Source organism: Coregonus clupeaformis, chromosome 35 (genome assembly GCF_020615455.1).
Source record: "Coregonus clupeaformis isolate EN_2021a chromosome 35, ASM2061545v1, whole genome shotgun sequence".
Lineage (NCBI taxonomy): Eukaryota > Metazoa > Chordata > Actinopteri > Salmoniformes > Salmonidae > Coregonus > Coregonus clupeaformis.
Window position 1 is genome coordinate 29,914,375 of NC_059226.1, and position 11,648 is coordinate 29,926,022.

General features: G+C 46.0%; 1 pseudogene; it reads right to left on the reverse strand.

The window, feature by feature from the left end:
* Positions 1 to 1,819: 1,819 nt before the first annotated feature.
* On the reverse strand, positions 1,820 to 7,631 carry LOC123482570 (annotated as a pseudogene).
* Positions 7,632 to 11,648: the final 4,017 nt, after the last annotated feature.

Below are 11,648 nucleotides of genomic sequence, written 5' to 3' on the forward strand. Positions count from 1 at the left end.
TTGTCTCTTTTAATCACATGATTTATCACAACTACAGTATGTCTGATTGAATTGTGTATGTGTATAATATTGTACCTGAACGTCAAGAGCCCTTAAAAGTTGAAGAATACATTTTCAATATGATCAAATAAACAGCAACGGTGCAAATGTTGCATAATTGACGAAGAACTACATTCAATGGCATCAGCAAAATAAGTATGAAATGTAAAACATATATTTAATGTAATCAGTTTTCAAACTCCCCTTGGAGTGATTGCAAGGCAATGACTAAAGACAGGTGTGTTGCAAGTACGTCCTCAAAAAAGAGAGAGAGAGAGTGTGTTTGTTTGTGTTTGTGTTTAGTGTTTGTGTTTGCTCTACAGGGACCAGGCCTGTGGTAGGAGGAAACTGGTAAACAAGCTGTAAGAACATAACAGAACACAACACAAACACACTTTGAAATACTCTTGACTAAAATAACGGTGCTTTTTTCTTATAAATTATAGCACAATCATTAGGTATAGGAATGTTACGAATCAATGTATGATCAATATAATCTGACATATTTTAAAGGGGCAATCTGCAGTTCAAACAATTAACAAAGTGGATTATCCCACCACTGTTTTGGTAAACAGCTGAGGGATGGGGCTGAGAAACCCTCAAATTCAGAGACAGACCTATGGATGCGAGGACTGACCATCCATGATACCAGAGGGTAGTGCATACGGCCCAATACATCACTGGGGCCAAGCTTCCTGCCATCCAGGACCATATACTAGATTGTCAAAAACTCCAGTCACCAAAGTCATAGACTGTTCTCTCTGCTACCCCACGGCAAGCGGTACCGGAGCGCCAAGTCTAGGTCCAAAAGGCTCCTTAACAGCTTCTACCCCAAGCTATAAGACTGCTGAACAATTAATAAAAATGGCAATCCGGATTATTTACATTGACCCCCTTTGTTTTTACACTGCTGCTACTCGCTGTTTATTATTTAGTCACTTTACCCCTACCTACATGTACAAATTACCTCAACTAGCCTGTACCCAGAGACATTGACTCGTGAACCGTACCCCCTGGATATAGCCTCGTTATTGTTATGTAAATGTATTGTGTTACTTTTTATTTTACTTTAGTTTATTTAGTAAATATTTTCTTTAACTCTATTTCTTGAACTGCATTGTTGGTTAAGGGCTTGTAAGTAAGCATTTCACGGTACCTGTTGTATTCGGCACATGTGACAAATTTCATTGATATTATAGTTTTAACGCTATACAGTGTTTGTTTACAATTACATTGTTTACAAAGAATGGAGTAAAACAAGCTTTAAATATATATATATATATATATATATATATATATATATATATATATATATATATATATATATAAACACCTGGGGGTTGCAACTCAATATTAGGAAGGTGTTCCTAATGTTTGATATACTCAGTGAATATAATTAATTTAAAATTCAAAAATTGTATGTAACAATTGCAGATTGCTCCTTTAAGTCGTTATACAGGGTTCTCCTTACTAACCATATAGTTTCATCAAACGGCTATTCTGCTTCAACTACAACATTTAATATGGTCAACTCAGATGTCTGTTTTCAGAAACAAACAAAAATCACAAGTGCTCATCAGAGTGGAAGGGGGGATTGTCCCTGGCCTGAGATTTACTCAGACTAAACCTACTGTGTCCACAGACCCAGGGGACAATGTCCCAACACTTGACCCATCAAAGTGTCTTGCCTCTGGACAAGAAGGCTCCACTCTGGGTCCCATCTTGACAGGGAACCTGTAGGAGATGAAGATGACTCCACTGATGATCACCATGAACGACCCTATGATCCCGATCCGATACCTGCCCCGCGTACTGGGTCACAGGCAGGGGGCATGTGGAAGTTCGGGAGGAACGCAATCGTTTGGTTGGTCACCACTGAGTTCAAGTTCCACAGGAGAGGTATGAGAGAACACACGGCTGACAACAAGCACAGAGTACCAGCCATTGTGAACGCACAGCGGATAGGTGTCTGCTTCTCCAGTCCGAAAATAGACGCTCCTGAGTGCGTAGACGGCGGCGTTCCACAGCACCAAGATCAGCGCTAGTAGAACGAGCACCTGGGCCGTGGCGACCTCCGGGGCGTGAAGCCGTCCGACAGCGCATTACTCTGACAATACATGACCCTGAACTTAGAGGTCATCGAGTGTATGGCTATTGAAACACACCCTCCAGATCCCGACCCAGGCCACTCCTGAGGTGATGAAGGTTAAGTCGGCCACGTGCCAGACCCTCCACTGGATGAGTCCAAGGGTCACCGCGGTAAGGACCCAACCCACGGCGCTCAACCACAGGCTGACGAACTGAGGGTGAGCCTGGTGAACCAGGTGATGTCATATCATAACACTGAGAGAGCCTCACCTTAAACAGATAGCCAAGATAATCCACCGACAGTCTCTTAGTCTGCCTACAGACGAACTGAAGGCCCCTCATCTCTTAATGATCCTGTTTTTCACCTCAGGCTCCAGACTCACACCTCAGTGCATTAAGGAAGAGGCTTAGATACGTCGTCGTTTTTCAGCAGATCCGGTCCTGCGGTCTCTATGATACCTGGAAAACAAAGCACCTGCTTCCTCTGAGAGGAAAAAACATGAATGTGGTGACAGCAGGCAGCTAACACACCTGTGAATGTGAAGAGCCTCAACACAATACAATCCATACTTGAGGAGAGAAAGACAAACTGTGATAACAACGACTGAATGGCTGAGGCAACTGGTGCCCATGACACAGTCTACAAACATGGGAATTACAATGGGGATTAAATGCCGTGGATAGGGACACATCAATTAGATGTTTTTCAATAGATTCTATGTCCCCATTTGAACTACCTCAAAAGCTGTAGTATGACGCAGGTTTATTGCCTGCCATAATGTAGCCACAGAATCAACTTTTATACGAGTATGACGAATGGGATAATATATAGTATATTTTTTACATGTAATTACTGAGGTTGTTGTTAAAATTAACAAATTAGTTCAAAGACACATGCTGTAACCCATAATATTATGTGAACACATTCATTGAATATATTACAGTGGGTTAAAGCATATACTATACTTTTTTAGAAAACCTTGACAAATGTCATTAAACAACCTAATCCCCATGTCGACTTTGAGCACCCAAGTATCACTATGAAAATCTAGCAATTTGTTTACCTTGTCTGAAAATTGCCTTTATAAATCAAACTGTATGACGTAAAGCCTGACAAAGCATGGTAGATCGATAATCAAATACACAGGATGTGGTGATAAATCGAAATACAAACGGACATCTGACGAACAACACATTACCTCTGTTAGTTCTGACAGGGTTGTGGTGGTGAGAGCTACAGATCAGCAGGCAGTGTGCCGGGCTGGCCATTCATCTTCATGTGCGAAATTGGCCATTTATATACCACTGTAAACAAGAAAAAAGCCGACACTTCCTCGTCTTGGACTACAATAAAGTCACAGTCATACCATCTCTGTGAACATAAAATCTCTGTGAATGATTGACTCTTTTATTGCTATTCACCAGAAAGAGGAAGGGAAGGCAGGGCTAATTAACCATCAGGACACACTTATAACCCTGACATTTCTTAGCTTAGTCATTGTTGTTGCCTGGCCACTGTTGGGTAATAAGCTCACAAATACCAAGACCATCAGTCATACTGTTTATTGTCTTCAAATTGATGTGGAGTACAAGTGCATGTTTGCACGGGTTATACAAAGTATACACATACTTAGTGTACATTCAAATCCTTTAGTGTTCACAGTGGCAGAAGCCCAGGCACAACGTCAGGTTGAGATAGGTCCCTAAACAGGGGGAATTCTGGGACTAGAAAGTGCTAATTCGGTCCTTGATCTTGATTTTAAGATCACTCTATTGGTCGATTGCAAAATTTGACTTCCGCTTAACCCAACTCCTCCAAAAGACATACATATACAGGTTTTGCAGGGGTGCGGGGGGTGCTCTACACCAGGCGCCGGGGTGCTATTGTTGTGGGGGTTAACGCTTGCTCAAGGGCACAATAGGCTGCAATGACATCTAGATTTGATACCAGCAACACTCGGTTGCCAGCTCACTTCCCGCCAGATTTTTCCCATCGGACCCGGGATTCAAACTGGCCTCTCTAACCGCTAGGCACCTGCCGCCCACAACTGATTTCAAATGTTTAATTACCTTTTATACTTTTGGAATAAAAAAGACCAGTAACCAATAAACATTGTCAATGAATACCATACTATAGTACGGGAAGTGGGGCCTGAGAACAAGATTGGTTGAAAACATACCCATCTGTGCTGTAGCTAGTGATGTGTGTCAAGATGATATGAAAGACAAGTACTGTTTAGGCAAATATGAAAATAACTTTAGATTTCTGAACCAAACCAGCACTGTCCCAGAGGAAAACCCCCAGTTAATGATCTAATTATAAAACCTATACTTCACAATAAGAATATATATACAATTTGTATTGTAATGAACTACAAAGTAGGTTTATAGGTGAGTTTACCTGAAATGTCAATGTCATCTGTAAATATTAAAAGGCTACAATAAATTACTAAAAACAACATATTTCAAACAGCATTATATAAAACGAGACGCGCCGACTCATCTTGAGAATCATTTGAGAGCACAGGCCTCACCATGAGGCCTCACCAACATCCCTGAATCAAACACATTTAGCAAAAGCAAAGTTTCATCGATCTTAATGAATTTCCTCTAAGGGGAGCTACTTAAATCCAGAAACAGGGGTGTTTCTTCAGCGCAGAAAAAACAGCTCCTGTCTGTAGTGTGGAAATGAAATAACAGGCTTCAAAGTCAACTACAAACAGCCACAGTCTCCTCCGTCATATCAAGTCCCACCCCCGCCTCTCTGAGGCTCTCTAGTGGCCAGTCTGTGTCAGTACACCACATCGCTCTGTGTGTTCATTGTCAGAAGGAAAAGTCTAAACGAGATCTTGGGAGCCAGCTCAAGTACCATATTGAAGTGAAATGTATGGGTTAAGTTAGGTAAGTTAAGGTTAGGTAGGGTTAAGTTAAGGTTTAAGGGATCCAAGGATCTAGATTGCACTAAACATATCAGAACAGCATCCCGGCTCCAACAATAAACTATCCAGAAAGACATTTCAGCTGGTCTCCTGTCGCAGTTGATTTGTCCCTCCCAGCTTGCGCTGGTGATGAGGGTGACTTCATCTTGACAAAGTGCTGGTAGTTGCAGGGGCTGAGGTGAGCAGCCATGATGCTGTAAAACCAGGCGCTCCCGACGGTCAAGGTTGAGCTTTGTCATGTGTTGATCAACAGCCCCCTCTTCTCTGACAGGGTGCGCTTGAGAGAGGGAGGGCCGACAGAGGGGGAGACTCAGTAAGAGGGATAACAAACAAATGCAGCTAAAGTTATGATGGAATAGGAATAACTTCCTGTTTAACTCACAGTAGTTACATCAATTAGTGTTGAAATATGAATATTGACTTGGTAAATGCAACACACCCCTTTACTTGGTTTGTAGATACTACTATAGCTTTGAGCTAATGAGGATGAGTGTTAGCCATCTAATCCTGCCTCACGAGTAGCGTGGGGAGATAGGGAGAATTCCCTTAACCTGTACGACTACTTCAACCTCCACTCCTAACTCCTGACCCCACCTCCCCCGGTGGGTGTTTCTCCAGACTGCTGAGCTGCGTGTCACCCGGGCCAGTCGTGGCCGGGAAGGGACAGCAGCAAACTGACCACCTTGTCCAGATCTCCCACGAACATCCTGGAACTTGTCCAGCTCAAAGGCTGGTAGACCCTCTGCACCGGGCTCCATTCGTCCCCAGAGAGTTGTTATAGTGAGTCTGAAGGCTCTCCCTGGCCTCACGCAGCACCTGAAGCTTCTTACTCAGGCTGTCAAGGGAGGAGAGAGAGGGACAGACAAGGAGATGAATTCAAGAGAGCCATTTCACATACTGAGATAGCATATTCTGTTCTGGTCCTGGGAGAGCTGCAGAATGGCAGGTTTTTTTTGTCTCGCTAGCAGTGAACCACATTCAGCTAATCAAAGTGCTGAAGATCGGCTGAACATTTGAATCGGGTATGATGATGGCACCAAACTTGGGGAAAAAGTTGCAGTCCTGTGACTTCAGGAGATGGATTGATGACCAGTGATTGATATGGCATGAAACAGTCAGTAATAATAATAATAATAATATGTTTTATTGTCAGTATACACAACCGAGGATTCTTAACCTGGTTCCTGGAGAGCTACTAGGTACCAGGAACAGGGTTGGAGAAACCTGTTTTAATGGTCAGTACCCTGTGTTTTGTACCTTCTGCTGGCCAGGCTGATGTCCCAGCTCGGTCCCTTCCGAGTCTTGCTCCAGCCCCTCCAGCCTGTTCCTCCTGCAGGTCCTTCATCTTGTTGAGCAGCTTCAGCCTTTGGGGGCAGACGATATTGCAGTAGGAGGAGCTGGTCACCAGGGACCCTGTGGCTGCAGACAGGCCCTCCTCCTCTCCTGGGACGGGATAGAGACAGACAGAAAGCAGAGGGTTATTTAACCAATAAGGCTCAGATCGCGAGGAGGTGGGGTAGGTGGAATGTAATACGTCAGTTAAAATAACACGAAGGAGGTAAAGCATTGGAATGATATACAAACTATTTAATTATAAAAACAACATAAATATAAAAGTAGTTTTGCTGTCATTATTGTTGATATAACTGGAAAGCGTTTAGCAATCAGCATCCAGGACCCAAACTTCCCCGGTTATAATTCTGGTTGTTAGAACTGTAAGTTATGTAGTAATGAGAAGAAAGTAGGAATAGGTGTATTTGAGATGAGGGAGGGAGTAACTCAGTATGATGGGCAGTTAGATCTCAGAGAGGTTGTTAAAATCGCAGGTAAAATGGAAGTGGGTTTGATGCCCTCCTCCATTGTGTTCAGCTGTAGCTGTGATTTAGCGTATATTGCCAGCAGGGGGTATCTGTGTAAAGACTGAGCCACAGTTATGGGCTGACCAGGTGTTTAGAATTGGACAGAATGTATACATTTCTCTACTCATCCTCTCAATGGGAAGAAATATTAACACAACACTATAATGTGTTTTTTTAACTCATCTGAACAAACACCTCTGAAGTGGGAGAGTTGAAGTCATTGTCTTATAAAAATGTAATTACACAAAAATACACAGAACGAGTGTGTGATTATCTAGACCAGGGTTTCTTCCCCGTCCCGAGGTGGAAAAGCCACATGCACCTCTTTCTTCCTCCTCCAGCTAGAGCACGGACCAAGTCAAAACCAGGGGACCGAAAAAAATGCAGGTAGAAAAAAAATAAGAATTATTAACGCACTAGGTGACCCTCAGAGGAGAGAAACCTGATCTAGACTATGTTATGACTACCAGTAAATGCTCAGTGAATTTGTTCATGAATGTTATATTTCTGACTGCCAGATCCCATTCCCAGTCAGCTCACCTGTCATCCATGCCCCTGGGTGGTAATCCCTGTTTGGGGAGACTTTTCTCCTCTGGTGCCCCATCCAGGATCTGCCCCCCTGGGGGAAGATCCCCTCCATCAGGTCCATGGTGGTCTTCATCTTACTCTGGTCCAAGATGTCCACCAGAGACTTGTCCTTGTCCATGATGTCTCTGGCCAGCTCCTCTCTCTTCACACCTCCTCCGAGTTAGCTCTTCTGAGGCTGCTGGGGACCCATGGTGGAGGTAACCGGAGGTGCCGTTGGTCTGAGACTGCCCAGGGGACAGGGCCTCTTCTGGGGGGCTACAGTGAGGGGTTGGGTCCCGTTGGGGACTCTGGGAGCCGAGTGGCGTGTTGTAGGGGTGTAGGCACGGAACAGGGGAGTAGGGGCTGCGGCTCAGGGGAGGGCAGGTTGGTCGGTTGGGGATGGAAGGTTTCCGGCCCTCTGAAACTCAGGGGCCCCATTTCCTCTCACTGTGAAGCAGGTACTGGCGGCTCTGCCTCTCTCTGTGGTGCTCTCAGCGTGGACGATTTTCACAGGGACCTTCTTCCCTACACTGCTCATCTCCATCACAGCGTTGGTCCTGTCTTCTCTGGCCTGTAGAGAAACAACCGTAACTGGTGTTAACTTACAGTAATAAAATGTATTATGAGAAAACTTGACACCAGATAGATGCTGTCACTTAAAATTACACAATGATATTATAAACAAATTGTTGAACCTTTAGTCTAATTTCCAGCTCAGTTTATGAAACAGAAATTAGATTTTATGTCAGGAGTTGCTCTGTGAAACACAAGTGAGTCACATCTACCATATACAAGCTTACAGTCCATGTTATTGACTGACAGTGGACAGGTTGAGTCAACGATAATTAAAGGGATGGAAACAGCGCCATCCACTGAAAGGTCATAAAGTCATTCAATCATATAACCAAATAAAATGACAGCCTTCTGTTTCCAGGCTTAATGTCCTGGCTACCTGTAGCAAGAATACTACGTATCTGCCCCAATGCTGCGTACAGCTGAAATCAAATCACTGGGAAAGGCAATCATAAGAAAACTCTAAACCAGTGCATTCTGGTCCGTGGCAGTGGCACATCATACCATGTAATTCCAAATCATCTTCCATAGCCTCCTCTATCAATGTGCTGCTACTACGATAAAGAAATAAGACTTCAAATCCAGCTGACTCACGCTACAGAATCTGGAGATAGGCTCTGTAATTAGGGGGCCGTTCTGGCTCGGAGCAAAGGCTTACTTACTGTAAGTAAAGCAACACAGGACAACAATCCCCAGTTAGTTACGAAGGCTGTACAGTAGTGTACAGTAGTTTGAGGAGAGCTGAGGAGACAGGCCTCAGAATGCCAGTTAAGCTGCTTAGTGCTTACCTGCTCTGGGCTTCATCCTGCATGGACACAGAGACAGGGGGCTGGTCCGTCAGCCTCGGGAGGAGCAAACTGAGGAGAAGGAGAACTAGTCCCATTTGAAGAGGGAACTATCAGACTGGGAGGCTGGTAGGAGAAAATGAGAGTGGGAAGAGGGGGAGGAGGAGGTGGCTCTAGCTGTTGAATCAGCTGTCTCCTCCCTCCTCTGTGTCCAGTCCAGCGGTTCTCCCCGTGGGGGTGGGAGAGGGGAGCTGGGTGGAGCCCATGGAGGAGGCTTGGTTTGGGGCAGGATCCAGCTCTGTGCCATGGGGAGAGCAGATGCTGCTGGATGATGGTTCTACTGGGTCAGCTTGATGGGGAGCCAGGACCAGGCAGGAATTCCTGGAAGAGTGTCCGTAAGGAGGAGGATGTGGTTGAGGGAGGTTTCAGGCCTAGGAGAGGCTAATGTGGCATGATGATGAGGCCTGTATTCTGGGGGCTTGGGAGCAGCAGGCGTTGGAGGTGGTGGTGGTGGTGGTTGCTCAAACACAGAGCTGTGGGTGTGGTTGGAGGGGGATATGGGGGGAGAGCGGAGGTTGTGGGCGGGGTCCGCAGAGTCACGTTTGTGTCTGTGGTCAGAGGGGTGAGGGTAGAGGGAGGGGGTGGGGTGGCCACGTCTCGCTGCTCTGTGGTTCTGTGTCCGTCAGTCTTGGAATAGACGGGTTGTGGAGGCTGTGGGAACTGGTCGGGCTGCTCTCTGTCTCGGGCTCTGTCCTCTGTCAAACAGAACAGGAGAGGCAGCAAACAGAACAGAGAGGCAAATCCGAAGACAACAACATACTCACACCAAGCACATTTCCAACTGAAATGAGGAGTAGAGTCCTTTCTGAATTGATTTTATTCATTTTCTTATTCCGAATTCAGCCCCTTACTGTATATATTCTTTACTAAATACAGACAAAAAAATATTAACTAATCTCTGTAATAACACCCAGGGAGCAACGAGTGGGTTTACAACCTGAGACCGGAGTTGACTGTAATAGCCTGAAACAGGATTGGTTTACACTTGTAGCTTTACCTGGGCGGGGCAGGTCCTCCCAAACCCTGATCACCGATAATCTGCCCCTGGGCTGAACTGGCATGCTACCCACCTACCCTAACTCAAACTGCTATTGTATATTATACTATAGTACACACTCATGTACATGTGGATGTGCGTTTACTGCACGTCAACAGAGAGTACTAGATCACTATCCACCTTGAAATGTGTTCCAACAATGACTTTACATTACATTTACGTCATTTAGCAGACGCTCTTATCCAGAGCGACTTACAGTTAGTGAATACATATTTTTTTATAGTCTGGCCCCGTGGGAATCGAACCCACAACCCTGGCGTTGCAAACGCCAGCTCTATCAACTAAGCTACATCCCCTGCGGCCATTCCCTCCCCTACCCTGAATGACGCTGGGCCAATTGTGCGCCGCCCAGAGTCCCCCTGTCGCGGCCGGGTTGCGACAGAGCCTGGATTCGAACCAGGATCTAGTGGCACAGTTAGCACTGGCGATGCAGTGCCTTAGACCACTGCGCCACTCAGGACCACAACAATAGGTGGGTAGGTTGTAACTGATCTGAGAACAGAAACTAGAATGGAGAAGAGAATAATGTGGAATGCTCACCCTGGTGGTGTAATGCCTCCTTTGCTGGTCCTGTCTGCCTGATCCAGATACGGCTTTTCAACAGAGTCTCTCCATGGCACAGGGATCTTCGAAATAAAATGAGGAATACACCGAATTACAATTGGTCCTCTATAAGAGTGTCTCATTTATGAAATATTAGTCTCGCATGCCATAATATAGCTGGCCCAATATTAACCCCTTCTACTAAAACAGCACTCTGGTCCGCTGGTTTAATGTTTAGACATTCTAAAGTGGACTGTTATATCTATAAACACACTCATGTCTGTGCTAACAATGCTAGAAGTCATGCAGCTCACTTTACTACCACTACACTAAGAGACATTCAATGGAAACGCTCACCTGTGTGTAGAAGTCTTGTGAGGGAGATGATCTGGACCCTCAGTGGACACAGACAGGCTGTCTCCTCTGTTCCCTGGTCCAGGATGTTTCTCGGCAGAGTGGTACCTCCCTGGGTCTTTGTGTTGGGAGCCTCTGCATGTTCCAGGTGACTCCTGGTATTCAGCGAAGGTCCCCAGCCTCTGCTGCTCCAGTAGGGCCCTGTCTGTCTCAAGCGGGGCTGAGGGGTCTGGGTGCTGGTCACTGGAGTTCTCACTGTCCAGGCCCGGCCTCCAGCCTCCTCAGTGTCCCCTGAGTGGGCTCTCCCTCTGGCCTTGCCTCTCCGTGCTCCCCAGTGCTGGAGGTGGTGCTGGAGCTCTGCTGGCCTGACTTGTGGATGGTTGAGATGGGTCTGCAGAAGGCAGGTTTAGTAGCCATTTCAAAGAACTTCCGGACGGTCTAACAAATGACCGTGCTGTTCCCAACGGGAAGTTCTCCCTCACCCTCCACTCCCAGCTTGTTGATCTTGTCTGGCTCGGAGAACTGAGTGGACCCTCGTTCAGAGGGAAACGCTTCGCGGCCGCCGATGCGGGAGAGACTAGTGTGAGTTGGGTTTGGTTAACTGAGCCTCCGACCCTGAACCGGGAGGTTCCAGTCGTCTCTCCTCCTGAAGGACGTGGCCTGGAGGGAACCTAGCCTGCGCCTCCTTGAGGTGGTCCTTGTAGGAGGAGGAAAAGGAGCCGTCGGAGGAGGAGGTGGAGGTGGACTTCCACCCACCCGGGTCTGTCTCCTCCTCTGGCTCCTC